Source organism: Choloepus didactylus, chromosome 27 (assembly GCF_015220235.1).
Source record: "Choloepus didactylus isolate mChoDid1 chromosome 27, mChoDid1.pri, whole genome shotgun sequence".
Taxonomy (NCBI): domain Eukaryota; kingdom Metazoa; phylum Chordata; class Mammalia; order Pilosa; family Megalonychidae; genus Choloepus; species Choloepus didactylus.
In genome coordinates, this window is record NC_051333.1 from 20746116 (window position 1) to 20764958 (window position 18843).

The window sequence follows — 18843 nt, forward strand, 5'->3', positions numbered from 1 at the left end:
GATACCTGAAACTATCAAACTACAACCCAGAACCCATGAATCTCGAAGACAGATGTATAAAAATGTAGCTTATGAGGGGTGACAATGGGATTGGGAAAGCCATAAGGACCACACTCCACTTTGTCTAGTTTATGGATGGATGAGTAGAAAAATAGGGGAAGGAAACAAACAGACAAAGGTACCCAGTGTTCTTTTTTACTTCAATTGCTCTTTTTCACTCTAATTATTATTCTTGTTATTTTTGTGTGTGTGCTAATGAAGGTGTCAGGGATTGATTTAGGTGATGAATGTACAACTATGTAATGGTACTGTAAACAATGGAAAGTACGATTTGTTTTGTATGACTGCGTGGTATGTGAATATATGTCAATAAAACGATTAAAAAAAAAAAAAAAAAAAAACAGCTTACAATCGTGGGACGGAGAACATCTTCTTGACCAAAAGGGGGATGTGAAAGGAAATGAAATAAGCTTCAGTGGCAGAGAGATTCCAAAACGAGCCGAGAGGTCACTCTGGTGGGCACTCTTACGCACACTTTAGACAACCCTTTTTAGGTTCTAAAGAATTGGGGTAGCTGGTGGTGGATACCTGAAACTATCAAACTACAACCCAGAACCCATGAATCTCGAAGACAATTGTATAAAAATGTAGCTTATGAGGGGTGACAATGGGATTGGGAAAGCCATAAGGACCACACCTCACTTTGTCTAGTTTATGGATGGATGAGTAGAAAAATAGGGGAAGGAAACAAACAGACAAAGGTACCCAGTGTTCTTCTTTTACTTCAATTGCTCTTTTTCACTTTAATTATTATTCTTGTTATTTTTGTGTGTGTGCTAATGAAGGTGTCAGGGATTGATTTAGGTGATGAATGTACAACTATGTAATGGTACTGTGAACAATCGAATGTACGATTTGTTTTGTATGACTGTGTGGTATGTGAATATATCTCAATAAACTGAAGATAAAAAAAAAAAAACAGCTGACATTAACCAAATGTGTACTAAGTGGCAGGCACTGTGCTATGCACTTTACATGTGTTACCTCACTGAATTCTCACAATGACCCTAAGAAATAGGTGAACCACCTCAAGTGGAAGTTAAAGTAAGTTCTCCAAGGTCACATGGCTAAGGTAGTAGTCACCAACAGAACAAGGTAGTCTGGCAGTCTGCCTCTGAAGCTAATCTTTCCAGTACTGCACTACACAACCTCTGTCAAATATCTAGACCATGACATTCTGTTTATCATTCTTAGGAGATGGCTTAAAGCTACAGCAATGAAGAGTAAACTGATCTATCTTTAGAGATCATACCCATATCCACTGTTGATGACTCCCAAGTCCAACCCTGGGACCTGACCCATCAGAAATCTCCTCAGGCCCTTCACATTTTACCTTATGGCCCTTCCATTCCCTGCTCCTCCTGCTGTACTTACTGCCTTGGTTAAAGGCACTACCAACCCTGAGCCTAAACCTAAGGTAGCATCCCAGATGGCCTCTGTCCTGTTCCCTTACCTTTCTAACCTATACATTCAATCCCAACAATCTGGTTTACCACAGTGCCTGGACTATAGCAACTGCTCCATAATTGTTTGCTGTCATTACTGTTATACCCTAAATATTTTTCATTCCTTCCTTTACAACAGCACTGTTCAGCCTCCAAGGGACTAGGGAGCCTTCTGAAGCCAAGCATAAGGACCAGAAACCCAAATGCCAGTCACTTAGGCCCCAGATCTTTCCATGAGACCATACAAGAGCAAATTCTAAGTAGCAAACTAAAAAATGTATGAGAATATCAGGAACTGGAATTGAAACTAAATAATGGCTCCAATCCCAAGGAACTAAACATTCTACTTCATTCCATGCTTTAGCACATGGTTCTCAAAAGTGGAGACAGAAACGATTGTGCCTCTTAACCCCCTACTCCCATCACTGATATCCGGCAAGGTCTGGAGACATTTGTGCTTGTCAAAACTGGGGAAGTACTAGTGACATCTAGTAGGTAGAGGCCAGGAATGCTGCTAAACATCCTAGGAAGTACAGGACAGCTCCCGACAACAAACAATTACCTAGTGCAAAGTGTCAATAGTGTTGCTGTTGAGAAATCCGACTAAACAACTGTAACTTCCATATTCAAGTTACCATGTGTAAAATGTTACTTCTTCCTGGAAAGATGATACTAACTTTGCCCAGAAATTAAGCTCCAACAGGTCCACAGACATTAAGAGGGATCACTGGAAAAGAGATGGAGAGTGACAGTAATGGTTGTGCCAGTTTGAATGTATTGTGTCCCCCAACTGCCATTATCTTTGTAGTCTTGTGGGACAGACTTTTGGTGCTGATTAGATTTGCTTGGAATGTGCCCCACCCAGCTGTGGGTGGTGACTCTGGTGGGATAGTCCCATGGAGGCGTGGCCCTGCCCATTCAGGGTGGGCCTTGATCAGGGGAGCCATATAAACGTGCTGACTCAGAGAGACTGAACGGAGTGCAGCTGTGAGTGACGTTCTGAAGAGAAGCAAGCTTGCTAGAGAGGAACGTCCTGGGAGAAAGCCGTTTTGAGGCCGGAGCTTTGGAGCAGACGCCAGCTGCCTTCCCAGCTAACAATGGTTTTCCGGACGCCATTGGCCATCCTCCGGTGAAGGTACCTGATTGCTGAAGTGTTACCTTGGATGCTTTGTGGCCTTAAGACTGTAACTGTGTAGTGAAATAAACCCCCGTTTTATAAAAGCCTATCCATCTCTGGTGTTTTGCATTCTCCAGCATTAGCAAACTAAGACAGATTTTGGTACCAGAGAAGTGGGGTGCTTTTGCTGCTGAGTTTGCAAATACCAAACATGTTGGAAAAGCTTTTTAAATGGATAATGGGGAGTTTCTGGAAGAGTTGTGAGGAGCTTGATAGAAAAGGCCAAAACTACTTTAAAGAGACTGTTTATGGAAATATGGACTCTAAAGATACTTCTGATGAGGCCCTGAGCAGAAATGATGAATGTGTTGTTGTAAACTGGAAAAAAGGCGATCCTTGTTTTAAAGTGGCAGAGAATTTGGCAAAATTGAGTCCTGGTGTCAGATGGAAGGAAGAATCTGGAAGCAACAACCTGGAATATTTAGCTGAGGAGATCTCCAGACTACGTGTGGAGGATGTATCTTGGCTTGTCCTTGTAGCTTATAGTAAAATGCGAGCAGAGAGAGATAAGCTTAGAACTGAACTCTTTGGTTCAAAGAAACCAGAAGTTGATGGCTTGGAAAATTATGGGCTTCCAGTGGGTGGAATCCCAGAAGCTACAGCCCAACGTGAGGATATAACCAAACATGGGACCTGGCCGCCATTTCAGTACAAGCCGAGACTGGAGATAGAATTATCCAGAAAGGATTTGTGGAAACTCCTATTGTCTGATGGCTTTGACCCCTGTGTGCTTCATGCAAAGCCAACAGAATTTTTGCGAGAACTTTATAGACAGAGCCACTGCCAGTCTGGACTGGAGGAGACAGACAAGGAACAAATTGCAGGAAAATTTTCTCCAAAGACAGAGCCATGGAGGTTGAGGTCTGGAGTCAAGAGGCCTTGGGCTGGGAGAGTGGAGCAGCCCACATGCATGGAAAGGGTGAGTTTGCCCTGGAGGTCGAGGGTGGGCATTCCACCTCGATGCTCTGGAAGAGTTTTGCCACCTGAGGTCCCAAAGAGGGTGGAACACATTCCCAGGGAATTGGGGAGAGCCTGGCTGCCACCACACTGTTCTCAAGGGGTTGAGCTTGTGCCCCAGAGATGGAAGGGAATCCGGGAGCTGCCCCAATGTTTGAGGAAGGTGGGACCGAGACGGTGGTCTCCCCAATGTGTGGGTATGTTGGAGCACTCACCTAAGTGTTTGGAGAGGAAAGGGCTGCCACAAAGGCCCTTAGGAAGGGTTAGACTCCCACTCTCTCAAGCCCCAAAGATGCAACGTCATTCTGTAAATGACTCTCAGACTTTGAAATCTAATGGAGTTTGTCCTGCAGGTTTTAGGAACTGTTTTGGTCCTGCTAACCCTGTTTTCCTTACTCTTTCTCCTTCTGGCAATGGAAATGTTTATCCTATGAATGTCCCTCCTTTGTATATTGGAAGCATATAACTTGTTCTAAGTCCACAGATCCAAGCTAAAGGAAAAGTATGCCTTAGGACTGACCACGCCTATATTTGATTTTGATGGGATTTTGTACTTAACTATTGTTACTGAAATGATTTAAGTTTTTGTGATATTGTGATGAAATGAATGTATTTTGTATTTGGAAAGATAATGTCATTTTGGAGTCCAGGGGGTGGAATGTGCCAGTTTGAATGTATTGTGTCCCCCAACTGCCATTATCTTTGTAGTCTTGTGGGACAGACTTTTGGTGCTGATTAGATTTGCTTGGAATGTGCCCCACCCAGCTGTGGGTGGTGAATCTGGTGGGATAGTCCCATGGAGGCGTGGCCCTGCCCATTCAGGGTGGGCCTTGATCAGGGGAGCCATATAAATGTGCTGACTCAGAGAGACTGAACGGAGTGCAGCTGTGAGTGACGTTCTGAAGAGAAGCAAGCTTGCTAGAGAGGAACGTCCTGGGAGAAAGCCGTTTTGAGGCCGGAGCTTTGGAGCAGACGCCAGCTGCCTTCCCAGCTAACAATGGTTTTCCGGACGCCATTGGCCATCCTCCGGTGAAGGTACCTGATTGCTGAAGTGTTACCTTGGACGCTTTGTGGCCTTAAGACTGTAACTGTGTAGTGAAATAAACCCCCGTTTTATAAAAGCCTATCCATCTCTGGTGTTTTGCATCCTCCAGCATTAGCAAACTAAGACAATGGTTTAGAGAACAAATGCCCTGAGTTCAATTTAAGGAAAGAGATCGTCAAAGACCTCTGAGAGCAAATGGGGGTTCTTTGTTCCACCCCAAGCCAGCCAGTCAAGGTTCCCTAGAAGGTAACCAGAATCCACCTTTCCAGACCTACCTGTGACAGTTCTCCTCACACACTTTGCTCCTACCAAGGTGTTCACCTTTGACAACATCTGGGTCACTGGGCCACAACATTCCACCCCTGCTGTCACCACTGGAAAACTCTTCACCTCCTTCACAAACATGGAGTCATCTAGTTGAGCAGCAACTCCACCTCCCACCTCTCAAGGCTGAGAAGGACATGACATCATCTCAACCCAATCAAAAAATCATGTTCCTCTGATTGCTAGAGGAAGAAGACAGAAGATAAAGATGGAAAATGCTTTAAAAGGCGTAGGCCCTAAGGCCTTGTTCTCTGCCACCTAAAATCAGTGTTTAGCCAGGAGCCGCCCCATTTCCTGTAGTGGCTTTGTAAAAATAGGAAGTGGGGGAGGAAGTTCACAAAGCAGAAACAAAAGTAATCACTGCCTAGTTTCCTGAACACAAATCACTAAGCAGGATATCTTTAAAACATCAAAATAGGGAAAGGCAGACATACAGAGCCAAGGCCAGAGGAAAGGAAGTGACACTTCTGGGGTCAAACAAGCCCAGATTAATTCTGTGTCCAGGAGACTGCCCCAAAAGAAACATGTATGCAAAACTGAACACTAGCGTGTTATAAAGAAAAGGCTCCCAAAGAATTAATACTAAAGAATGTTAACTTGAAGACTCCTCCCAAAACTCCCAAAACATTAAAGTCCTATCAGAGTGAAAAAGGTCAGTGAAAAAGTTTTAAGGAAGCCAAGATTAAACTATTTTTTTGTGGTTATGAAGTGGCAACTAAAACTGCTGTTAAAACAAAACATTACTAGATAACTGATTGGTTGACAAAATCTGAATCCTGTGTTATCCTACAATGAGTAGACAAAAAAAAAAAAAAAAGACTTCTAACAAAAATTATGATCAGTGCTAGAATCTTTCATGGTTAAAATAAAGATGCTTCTCTACTCCTCCCCCACGGACACAGGTCAACCCAGTGAGTTATGCCTGCGTGCTCCAGGGATGCAGCAGTGAACAAGAAAGACACACCTGCTTGCAAGGAGCTTCCAGTCTAATGGGGAAGAAATTGCCTCCCCATAGTGATACTTGAACAATTAATTTATCACCACAAAATATGACATTCCTCTGCACAAACAAAGCACATTATCATCAGTGGATCTAAGGAGCTTTTACTTCCAGGAATCTACAAAACAGCTGGTAATTTCATTTACGCAGATAAAAAAATTTTAACCACAAAGTCAAAAGAGATGAAATTTACTTTCAAAACAACACAGGTTTAAAAAATATATATGTCAAATAGTTTATGAAGCACAGATTTACATTTGTTTAAATTGAGGGCTTTTTGAGGGCAGGAAGGATCAAAACTAGTTTATTTTCTAAAGTCACTATATAAGTAAGTTAAAAAATGCAAATGAAACAGATGGTAATCACCACATATTCAGCTTCATACAAAGAAACATACTGTATAGTTAATGAAAAAATCCATTATTACTTGGTCCTGCTAAGGATAGACCTAGTTATCTGTCTGATTTTCTGGTAATATATTAATTTACTATATTGTAAGACTGGTGCTTAGTCTTCTTACAAAGCCAAAAGACTAACTCTCAAAACATAGTGCCATTTAAAAAAATCACAAATAAAAATTAGTGTTAGCTGAATTATATACTTGAAAGTAGAAAAAATGATTAATTTTATTTTATACATGTTACCAGAATAAACTGTACAACACAAAGAGCAAAGTGCCTAACGAGAACTATGGACTATAGTTAATAATACATTTATAATAATAATGTTTCACCAATTTTAAGAAAGGTACCACATTTATACAATATGTCAACAGGGAAAACTGTATATGGGAACTCTACTCTCTGTTTTGATTTTTCTGTAAACCAACAACTGCTCTAATTTTAAAAATGGGGAAAAAAAAAGCAAAAAAAAACTGGTGTTAGAACTTTTGAAAGAGCCCCTTGCCTCTCCCCTCAAAAAAAGTCCTTGTTAAACAGATCTTCAAAAGAAGGGAAAAAAATAGCAAGCCTTGCAAGAAAAGTTCTATCTACAAACATCTTACTACACATAACCAAAGTATGAGCTCTTGAACTTCTGAAAAAGTTTGCTCAGGTAAAACAAAATTTTTATGTATAAATTAAAATGGTCTTATACTATTAAAAATTTTTACATCAAATGCACCCAAGCATTATGGAAATATTGCAACAACAAAATGTGCTGTTGACGCCTATCGAAAATTAACCTCAAAAGGAGAAAAATGAGTATCAAGAAGCTTACATACACAATTGGGTTAATCAAACTGTAATTGGGAAATTATTCTCTTGCTAGAGGAGAATTATATATTTTTTAGATAAATATACTTCAGACTCAGGATCATTTCTGAAAATTCAAGACACCCATGAAAATCTTTATGAGAGAGAAAATTTTAGCAGCTGTCCCTCTTCAAGCTGGGAAGAACACCGAAATTGATTTTGCAAGCCCTCCTGTCCCTTAAAAGACCAACGAGTCAGAGTCATAGCCAGAGAGACCACACTCTCCCCACAAACATTTCAGCATGTCAAACATTTGGAAATGAGGAGATTTAAAAGGCCTTCTTACTGCTGACACCCTAGGCAGGGAGACAGGGCTGCAGGGATTCACCACCAGGCTGGTTTCTGAGCCTCGCCACTGATCTAGGCCATGAGCCTTTACGTACTCAAACATTTACCAAGTACCTACTATGTGTAAGGCACTGCTCCAGGAGCCAGGGCTGCAGAAGTGAACGAAACAGACACAACACCTGCTCTCAAGGAGCTTTACAGTCTGAGAAAAACAGGAGGAAATGCTCTCATCCTTACCTTTCAGGGAAGATGCTCCAATATAAAGAAGAGAGTTCACAGAGATCAGGACTGCTAAAGTGTAGTAGTTAATGACATGGGTTTGGGAATCTGCGTGACCTAGATTCAAATGGTGCTCTTAGTAAATGTTAGTTGAAATGGCACCTACATACTCTAGGACCTCAGGCAAATTACTTCATCTCTTGTGCTTCAGTTTCTTCAGTACTGTGGTATGGATTAAATCCATAAAATGCAGCACTTGACACACACTGAGTCTCAGTAAATGGAAGTTGCTACTCTGAAAGGCCAGGGACTTTCTTCTACTGAAATCCTTCATTCTGACCTACTATTTGTCAAAAACAAACTTTTTTTTTCCCCCAATTTACACCAACTTTCAAAAATATAACGTTCCAATGCAGCTCTGACCCCAACTCCCAAAGTCCAGGCAACAAACTAAAAGGAGTGCTATCTTCCAGAGGGGAAGGAGGTCAGGCCTTCCCCCTATTTCCCTGTCCACCAACCCTCCTTTCTGAGCCCCAAAAGCTGGAGGAAGAACTGAATGGACACTGCTGAGGAGAGGATCACCATGCATTACAAAGTGCATTACAAGATTACTTACACATAGGGGTGTGGCCTGCTCTCTCCCACAGGTTCCCTGAACATAATTACCATCTTAATAGCACCTAATCCCAGCATCATTTTAAATAAAATTAGATTTTTTTCAGGTAATATCTAGCTCTAATTCCACACCGAAAATCTTACCATTCTGATTCTTTCCAAATGACAACTTGAAAAAGCACATATCTGACAGTGGCCCAGCCACAAAGAACATAGTTAAATGGTTAAAAAAAAAAAAAAGACAGAGAGAGATAAAAATCTAGAAAAGAATCCTAGAAACAGACAGGACACCCACTGACAGCACTATCTACAAGCATCAACTTGGAAGTAACCCACATGTCCTTCAATAAGGGATTCATTAAATAAATTACATGGAAGCAGCTTACAGCCACTTCAAAGATCAAGGTAGAGCTGCTACCACATTTTATTGAGTCTAAGATGCCATCATTTATAAATCACATCATTAGTTTATACAGCTAAGAAAGAAAAACTCTGCCAAATAAACGATGACATGCCAGCACACAATACATCCCAATTTCAGGTCCCCTCAAGGCTCTTTCCTGTCTCTGATTCTTCTGCCTTAAAATGTCTGGGACATACATTGCCCCTGGGAAAAGTCTTTTTACGTCCTTTTCTCCCCTTCCACTTTTTCCAAAAGTTACTTACATATAAGATCCACTGTTTTGATGAAACCATCTGGAGCCCCTTCAGTTCCAGCGGAGCCTTTCCTGAGCTCCTGCAGCCTTAGCTGCCACTGCGGGCCGCTAGTTTGTACACCTTCCCTTCCCAGATACACTGTAAGCACCACAGAGACAGGCGCCAGGCACATCTTCACACTAACTGTAGTGCACAGTACAGGTCCTAACACTGACAACAACAAAAAAACCATACTTGCCAGGAACTTTCTAAGCATTTTATAAATATTAACTCATTTAAAACCCCACTATGACCCCAAGAGGGATCATATTCAGATAAGGTAAACTGTAAAGAGAGGTTATATGACTTACCTTAGATCACAGAGCTAATAAGAGGTAGAGACAGGACCCGAACTGAAGCAATCTGGATAGAGTCCTTGCTATTAATATCTATGCTACATTCTCTAAATGATGCAATGGACATAACAGACATTTATCATTTAAAAACTTAATTTTTAAAATTTTTTACTGAAAATATAATACTCAAACATGGTGAAAACCATTCATACCATACAAAAAAGCATGCAAGAAAAAGCTAAGTATAGCAGACCAGGTTTCTGGGGCCTCATCCCAAAAGCAACCACTGCTACCAGCTTCTTTTCTATCACTTCGGATTTCCACCCCACCCCACCCCACTTACAAACCTATTTAGCCATTTTTTTTTTTTACACAAATGGGCACACATTACATATTGTTTTATACCTTACTTTTTTCACTGAACAGTATTTCTTGGAGCTTGATCCATATCTGCAAGTATACATTTTTATTCAACTCTAAGATGCACTTTTCCTTTTTACATTTTAACCCAAGATAGTTTTGTGGAATCAAAGGATCTTGGAGGGTTTGGCCTTCATCAGGAAACAAGAGTCATAAAAGGCTTTTGAACTTATGAAAGACCTCAAGGGTTGGCCTTGCAGCAGTGTGCAGGCTGAATAAAGAGGCAGAGAAATCCACCAGGTGACACTGGACATGTGCACCTTTGTACATGTCACAGCCCTGCCTGGAAAGTCTTTTCCCCTTGCTGAGGTGCTGGACTCATTCACTTTTTCTCACAGTACTCAGTTCAAGCACAATCTTCTCCAGGAAGTCTTTCCTGACAATTAAAGGCTGGAGTTCCTGAAGGTGCAGTTTGGGAAGAGCCTATCTTTACCACTTCCCACTATCTGGTTCTCAGCCTTGTCAGTGCACCAGAGAACAAGTGGGTTCAGGAGGATTGATTCAGGCTATCTAAGCTCAAAGATGACTGATACTTTATAAGGAGAACTAACACATGCTGACTGAGCACTACTAGGTGGCAGGCAGGTGCTAAACACCCTCCTAGCAACACCAGGAAGAAGGTGCTACTATTATCTCCATTCTACAGATGAGAAAACTGAGAGATTAAGCCAGTATCCCCAAACCAGGACCTGATCCAGGCAGTCTGGATGCAGAGCTCTCCATCACTCACATTCTCTCAACAAGAAATCTCCCTGTGAGTCCATATTCCAAACCGAGAGTATTAGGAGCACCATGGAAGCAAAGTGTAAGGGAAAGATCCTCACACCAGAGGATCAACAGGGAAACACCCATTTGTTTGGTACATGCTGCACAAAGCTCCTCTGTCAGGGCCCCCAGACAGTGCTATAGACACATAACCCAATTCCTCTGTTGGACCCCCACCCCAATTTCCAGCCTAACCATTCAAATCCCTTTCCTTCTAGAAAGACAGTCTTTCTTCTGAAGATATAAAATTAAGTTTAAGCTTTCTGACTAAAACACATTCCGATCATGCCTTCCTGGGGTTATAGCTGGGTCAATTTGGTTGAATACAAAGTTTTCCCTGAAATTCTTCAAACTGCATTTATAAAATGTCTCTTAGCTTGCATCTTTTCTATAGATTGCTGATTTGTGTAACATTTATTCTGATTTCATTCTCAGATGATCATTCACTCAACAAATATTTAAAGGTTCCTAGAACACTGGTTCCTGGCCCTGGAGATACAGCAGTGAACAAGACAGGTAAGATCTTTGAAACATGGCAGAGTTTACATGGAGTCTCCCCTTCTAGGCACTTAAGAGACTTTATGGCAAGTGCTTATTTAGCTTTCTTCCACACAGGCTGTGCCTTTCAGCTCTGTATTCCCAGTATCTAGTTCAGCATCTAATACAGTAAATGGCTTGTAGTGTAAGTGCTAATAAAGGTGCACTAACTCAATTCAGGACTGAATTCACTGGGTCTCATTTCTCCTCCAGAGTAGGAACAGATTATGTCTGAAGTTCCTTAGAATAAAGGCACACAGTACAAAACTTAAATCAAGTTGTAGGAGTAGAAAGCAAAAGGCAATTACAACCTGGATCAAGAGAAGGCCAGATGAGATGTCAGCTTGTAAGAACCACAGAGCTGGGAAGGACAGGCCATTTTGGGAAAGGATGATGGGTGCTAACACCTGGAGAAAGTATGGCCTCAGGAATATGTTCAGGGATCAGTTAGGGGGAGATAAAGAATTGACTTGCAGAAAAGTCTGAGTTGGGGTCACTGAGTGAAGGCCAGGATGCGAGGGTGAGGTGGTTCTCTAACTAGAAGTCACATATGAGAATAGAAAGGAGGGCATGTTGTGGAAAAGGAGGGACTTGAAACTAGGCCTTAGAAAATGCTCCCAAGCAGATGTGAGATGAGAAGCCAGCAAAGACAAATGAAAAAACAGTTACAAAGTTAAGAAAATGGCCAACAATAGCTCCAAGTCAAGAAGGCCAAAGGAGAGGAGAGCCACAGCAACAAGAATGGATGTCATGCCAAATGTTCATGGCTGAGGTCAAGGGAAATGAGCAAGCAACGGCCAGTGCATCTGTCAATTAGAGGACCCCCAAAAGGCCAGTTTCTGTAGAGATAAAGACATTTGAAGCCCAACCCTAACATTCAGCTTTTAGACTGAACACGGGAAAAACAGGCTCTCTGGGAACTTATTCTAAGAGAAAATGATATCCAGCTTTTTCTGTAACTCCAAGATAAATCAATTCCTTATTCAAACCAACATTATTTCTTCACCTGAGAAACCCATCATTTTCAACAAAGGACAAAGTCACAGGGAAGAGAGGAAGCGCGTAGACACCCAATGCAGGTGATGCCCCTGCCTGCTAGTTCTGAGACACAATTATTTTCCTATAGATTTGGAAGATGTGCTTGATAGAAGTTCATGGTGTATTAGGCTTCAGGTTTTCAACAGAATAGTAAATTTTCAGTAGAATTATGTGCAACTAGTTTAAAAAAAAAAAAAAAAAGGATGCTTAAAACATACTGTCTTCCAAAAATCCAGAGATAATTTTAGATTGAAAAATCTAGGCTTGCCAAGGGAATATGAGAACTTTTCTATCTTGGTCTCCAATGCTAACCTACGTATTCATGTGCAAAAATAGAGGAAGATTAGAATCTCAAATGCCAGATTGAAAAGTTGCCACAACAAATCTGAACTCTTCATATGGAGTTTATCTTGTCAGCAAGAAAACAAATGAAACAGCAATGAACTATCTAAACTTTTTCCTTTAAGAGATAAAAAAAAAAAAAAAAATCTCATGCATAAGAACATTCCCTGGACTTGTAACGGAAAGTCTTTTAAAAAAAAAAAAACAACCCACAAGATATTGTGAATGGAACTTGAAAACGTTTTAACATATGCAAAATCTAAATATCAAAATTTTAAGTGACCCTTTACAAACATACACTTGGAACTTCAGGTCTAAAATATGACTAAATGGCAGTTATAGCTTATTCAATAAAATTGGGACAAATGACTGGCCATTTGGAAATTATTTCATATCTTAAACCAAAAATAAATTTTAAGTTGATTAAACAGCTAAAAAGTAAAAAAAAAAAAAAAAAAAAAAAAAAAAAAAATGAAATAATGAGAAGCAAATATAGTTGAATTTTTTTGTAACATTGAGTAGAGAAGAATTTTTCAAATGTGTGGAGGAAGAGGAAAAAAACACATTAAGAAATGAATGTTACCTTTGACCCCATTTGTAAATTTATCCCAAGACAATAATTAGACAAATCCTTTTGGCAGAACTGTTTATAATTGTAATAAATTGGAAACAACCTTAAATGTTCATCAATTGGGCTTGATAAATTATGGTATATATGGTATACCATGAAGTCAGTCAGAGTGATATAAATTTCTATATTTATTGATTTCACCAAAGCATTAGCAGTGGTTGGAACACGTTTCTCATTTCTCCCTTATACTTTTTGTGTTGCCTCATGTTATACGGAGAGAATGAGTTACTTTTACAATCGAAAGGAAAAAACAAGCTATTTTAAAATTGTGACACCCCCCCACACAAACACAAACACAAACACAAAACACACACACACACACACACACACACACACACACACACAGCTGAGTTTTATCTGGCAAATTTTGTAAGGGATATAAACAGAATTCTTATCGTGCCAACCAGGCACGCTTCTTTCCTCGCCCCGCGCGGAGCAGGAAGACACACCCCTGACCAGTGCTCAACCACGGGGTGGGTCCTCCATCCTCAGCCCAGGCCTCCGGGGACCCCGCGGACCCTTCCCCGACCTGACTGATCCGGCGGGCTCAGCAGGGCCGGAAAATCTTTTTGCTCTGCAGCGGGGCACGCTGGGGAAGGCAGGCGCAGCCGGCGGGTCAGCTGCGGGGCGGCGTGAGGGCCGCGTCCCGCGCCAGCCCCGGGGGACCCGGGTCTCTCACTGCCCACAGGCCGCCGGCCCTCCGCGGACTGCGCGCGGGCTTCCGGGTGTGGGTCCCCGCGGCCGCCCGACCTCCGCGGCCCTGGCAGCGGCGGCCCGAGGGAACGCAGCCCCCTCCCCGGGCCGTCGGGTGCCAGTTCCCTCCGCCCGTCCTGCGTCCGCGGGGTCCCGGCCGCGCCCCCCCCGTCCTAGGCACGCGTCAAAAGGTCCCTCCGGGCTTCCGTCCGCCCGGCCAGCGCCCCCAGAGCCCGGCGTTCTCCGGAGCGGCCGGGCAAGGGGCGGGAGCCCAGGGCCCCGCGACCGCAAGCGGAGCGGCGCCCCACGGACTCGCCCCGCTGCCTGCTCCGGCCGCGGGCCACCACCTGTCCCGGCTCGCGCCCGCCGGAGCCCGCCCGCGCCCACTCCTCACCTGCGACGCGCCCCGGCCTCCTGCGCACCGCCCCGACCGGCTGTGTACACCGGAAGTGACGTCCACAGGCCGGACCCGCCCCCGCCTCAGGCGGACAGCCGGGCGCCGGCGGATCCGCGACTTCCAGAGGACCCTCCCCGTCGCGCGAGCCGGGCGAGGGGCGGCCCTGAGCCTTCTTCCCCGGAGACTGAGGAAGCTCCACGTGGGGCAGCTAGGGCGGGGGTGGAGGGCAGGCGGCCAGAACCTGCAGTGCTATCCCGGTCCTCCACTGCGAGTTGGTCTCCAAGCGGGAGGCGTCTGCTGCCTCTTCATGGATTTGTCATTGAAGTCGAATGCTGAAATGCTGAGCGCTTACTATATGCTAGACGCTGACAGACACTGTATGAATCGGATAATGCCCTCACCTTCCTAAGTGTATTCTCTAATGGTGGAGACACAATAAAATTAAATCACAAACCCGTGTAATAATATAGTGCCAATTGTGTGAAGTGTTAGGAAGGGAAAGTGGAAGATGGAGCGAGACAGTCCCCTGACCTAGTGGAAGGAAAGTGATCAGGAGCTGAGGTACTAAAAGGGAGAAAAATAACCTGAGAAAGGAGAAAAGGACATTCTAGCAGAAGAAACAGCAGGTGTCTTCAACAGCTTTATGTTCAAGAAATCGGAGTAGTGAAAAGTCTGGTCTTCTAATGGGTTTTCAGCAAAGGGTTACTTGACCACACTTGTGGGTTTGAAAGGATTACTTGGATGCAGTGTGGAGAAGGACTGGGAAGAGGAGGCAAGAGTGGATGCAGAGATCAGTTAGAGGCAAAGGGGGATCCTGGTTTAGAGCAGAACCTCCAAATGTTTTCTTTATGAACATCTATCAGAAAAACGTTTGAATGAACAGCACCTACATTTTACTTATAGGTTGTATACATGCATTACACTAATACACTATTTATATTATGAAACAGGCAAAAAAAAAAGAATTTTAAAAGATAAAAAATAAAGTATATATAGGAGTTCTAATTTTTTTCTTCCCGTAATCCCATGGGTTGCCTTCTCACCTTACTTACTGGGTGTGTGAACCTCACTTTGCAACCCACTGACAGACTGTGATAGAGGCAATTGGGATGGAGAAAATTGGTCAAATTCAAGGAAGATGTTGGAATAAAATTGATGCAAGTCAGGAAGAGGAGAGAGTCTTGAGTCTCTCTTGAGTCTGGAATGAGCCATTATGGTGGTGATACAGTGGTGGAAGCCCCTGAAGAGACCCACATCTGGGAGGGTGGAGATAGGAAGACGGCCATGAGTTCCACTGTGAAGATGACATCAAGGAGGAAGCACCAAGTAGGCAGTTGGGGATGTGGATCTGGACCTTTAACGGGAGGTCTGTGTAGGAGATGTAGTTATGTGAGTCCCTGGGGCTTAGGTGGTAACCAAAGCTGCAGGTAGAAGCTGAAGGTGAGTGTAGATTGAGAGAAGGCTTTTTTTTTTTTCTATTCTTTTGTCTTTTTAGTTGGTATTTTAAGTTAGAAAAGATTTAAACATGTTTCAGTGTCAGTGAGGATAACCTGGTTGAGAGAGATGATCTGGTTCATATTGCGATGGTCTAAAAAGCCTGGAGGAGGGGACCTAAAGTGTTTAGGTTTACCTCAGACTACAGCAAAAAGTGAGAACATGGGGATACAGGTTTGAGGAGAGTAGAAAAGGTCCAAAAGCAGAAAGATGAGTGGACCAGAGAAATGTGGTAGAATTTTCAAATAGATCCAAGAACCCATTTCAGGTTGGTGAACATGAATTCAGAGTAGAGCCCTCTTTCCTACTAAGTGACTTACCCCAGAAACCTTCAGGGAAAAGTGGGAAAAATGTGGAGCAAGGATTCATTCAGGGATTGAATAATATACAGAAGGGTAAGCAAGTCACTGATCTGTTGGGCTGTGGAACCCAAGCTACAGGAGGAGGAATGTGAGGTGGAAGAGGACAGCCAGGTTGGAAGAAGCATCCCTGGGTGCTGGTGTCATCTTGCCTATGTGGGCTGGAAAAGGGGCCAGGTATGATGGTGGCTGGCTATTGAGTGTGGCACCTGCAGTCTCAGGACAAGCCCAACTCCCACCTCCTGCTACAAGCCCCATGGGCTGCTGGACCTTACCAGGGAAGCCTCCTATGGACATCCTAGAGGCACCTGGTAAACAGTAGTTGGGGCCTTAAGGAAATTCCCTCCCCAGGGAGCAGGCCTGCCATGCTCCATGCCAAACCATTGCTGTTCATTTCATTCCAGTCCTCTTGGTCCCAGAGTAATGTGCTGGAAACCACCCATTCCCGGTGCCATCTGGGCCCCTTCCACAAGTTTCACTCCCAGGGGCAGCAGTCCTGGGGACCCACTTGGCTCATAGATACAGTTCTTATTGGAGCTCAGTGTGACTCTTGCTAGCCTCAAGGTCCTTTCAGTGGCCTTCATGGAGCTCCAAGCACCAGGCTCTCTTGGACCTCTCAAGCTTACCTGAGGACCTTTTGTGTTACAGACATATCAAGTTGGCTTCAATAGTGCATCCGCAGATATTAAGCCATCTCCAACAGGTTTGAACTTTTTGCTTTTATTCATCAAACACATGTATGCATGGAGAGGAAGCAAAAAAAACACACCCATGTAACCATACAAGCTTCAGACATTTGTCACTTCATGTCACCTCTTTTCCCCAAGCTCCCTTGCACTGAAATGCCAAGAAAAGAGGATGGACTCACAGGATTTAGGGCTGGCCCCAAGCCCTCCTGCAAACCCACAGAGAAGTTGTGGCTCTACTGCTCTGCAGAGGTCTGTGCATTGGAGCCTCAGTCTGCACACAGAGATGGGATGGTGCCTCAGACCACTGGACTGACACCCTTGACTTACCATTTAGGAGGATAAGAGGGCCAAGGCCGGGAGTCTTTCCCTGAATTCGACTGGCCCTCATAGATAGAGCTGGAGCCAGATCCTGTGGGAGGGGTGAGAGACTCTGAGGTCATTGCCCATGAAAAGTGAGCAGGAGAATGAAGCTCCATGAGCTCTTCCGTGACTGGGGAGCCAGAAGGAGCCCTGCATTAATGAGCTGTGCCCCCAAGATACACGTGGACCTGATGCATGAGAGCCTCCCTTGCAGAGAGAAAAAGCAGATTTGCTATGGCTGGTTTTTATAAGGGCTTTTCATTCCTAATGTCAGAAAGGTTGCAGAATACAGACATCCCACTTACAGGGCCTCACAAGGGATACAGAACTGATTTTCCTAAGTAGCCAAAGTTATTACTGTTGGCTTGTGCACTCTCCGTGGTGGTAAAAGGCAGGACTTCCAGGCTGGGATTTCTACATGTTAGTTTTAGTGGGAATGTCTGAAAGAAGAGCCTTCATGGAAGGGTTTTTCTCAGCCAAGTGTTCTTGGTGGTGGTGGTAGGGGCATGGAGGCAATGGAAGTAAGCTTGAAGATAGATATTTTACCTTACTGGTCTGCTTTGGGCAGAATGGGAAAGCTGTGAGATGGCCTGTGAGCTCCAGGAAGGGTAGCTGCATTCCAAGAGTCCACAGAACTTGGGAGTGAGTATGGAGAGGTCTGGCCAGACATTCTGGGCACAGAACAACTGGCTGAGTCTGCTGGGTCAGGAGAGAGGCTGGGGCGAGGCCAGGCCAGTCTAGCTTCGGCAGCGTGGCCCAGGCAGGAATGAGTAAGGGAGGTGTGGGTTATGCCCTAAAGGGGAATCTTCTCCCACAGCCTCCACATTGCTTCCCTGAGGAAGTAGGCCCCTACCTCCTCCCCTGGGCATGACCATCTGAGCATCATGGTGTCCTCTCTCCACCCCTACTGTCCACTGCTTCCTCTTCCTACTCAGACCCTGCTGGGGCTGAACGGCTGTGCTGTGGCCAAGAGACCCTTGCCAGGCAGAGCCATCTGTTTCTGTTTCACTCCCACCTCTAAAGTCCTGGCCTGCCTTTGATTGTCCTGAGGGTCTTGGGATCTCCAGCTAGGAGATCCCTGACGGGTGGACTCGGCCCCAGGAGTCCAGGCCCCTTCCGCTGCAGCCTAGACAGGAGGTCTGATATGACCTTGATGCTTTCTGTTTGCCTGCAAGGCCCTCAGTAACAATAGGCCCATGTGGACGTGAAGAAACACCTGCGCAGGGTCTCCAGGCTTTGTGACGTAAAGGGGCTGGATGTGTGTGTAGCCACAGTGAGCTGGATGGAATAAGGACCACCCTGGAGGCTGTGCCCACCATGCTGTCAGCTGTGAAGGGCTGCACAGTGTGTGTGGATATGTGTCTGTGTGTCTGTGTAGATTTTCCAGGTCCCACAGGCTGCTGAAGGTCCAAGGGCTTATAAGCAGGACAGGAAGAAAAGGTGTGTTGGGGAGGGATCTTGGAGTTCTGGTGTTGGTAGAGCCACGGGGGCTGCAGCCTTGGGGGTCGAGCCATCCTGAAAGCCAGGGCTACTCCAGTCCAGTCCACGACTGATTGAACCAAGGTCCTGCCCCTCTTGGGGTCCAGTGTAGGGACCGGCCACGGGCACTCCCCGAGCCCAGAAGGTAGGTGCTCTTATTCCAGCAAGATGTGCCTCCCACATATCAAGAGAGGGACAGTTTGTAGAGTTGATTCTGTGGCCTTTGTAAAGAGTTCAGACATAAACAATTTTTGGAGTTATGGA

The 18843-nt window shown here is 44.3% G+C and overlaps 1 protein-coding gene across 2 annotated transcripts in view; it reads right to left on the reverse strand.

Annotated features, from left to right (window-relative positions):
- GARRE1 (granule associated Rac and RHOG effector 1) overlaps nt 1-14242 on the reverse strand; it is a 97938-nt gene extending 83696 nt beyond the window's left edge. Inside the window, exon 1 of one of the 2 annotated variants that reach the window (XM_037819392.1) lies at nt 14196-14242. The gene's annotated coding sequence lies outside the window, so the exon portion shown is untranslated. Of the gene's footprint in view, nt 1-13637; nt 13996-14195 lie in introns of those variants that run through there. The other variant, XM_037819394.1, reaches the window with a different exon arrangement.
- Between the last annotated feature and the right edge of the window lie 4601 nt (nt 14243-18843).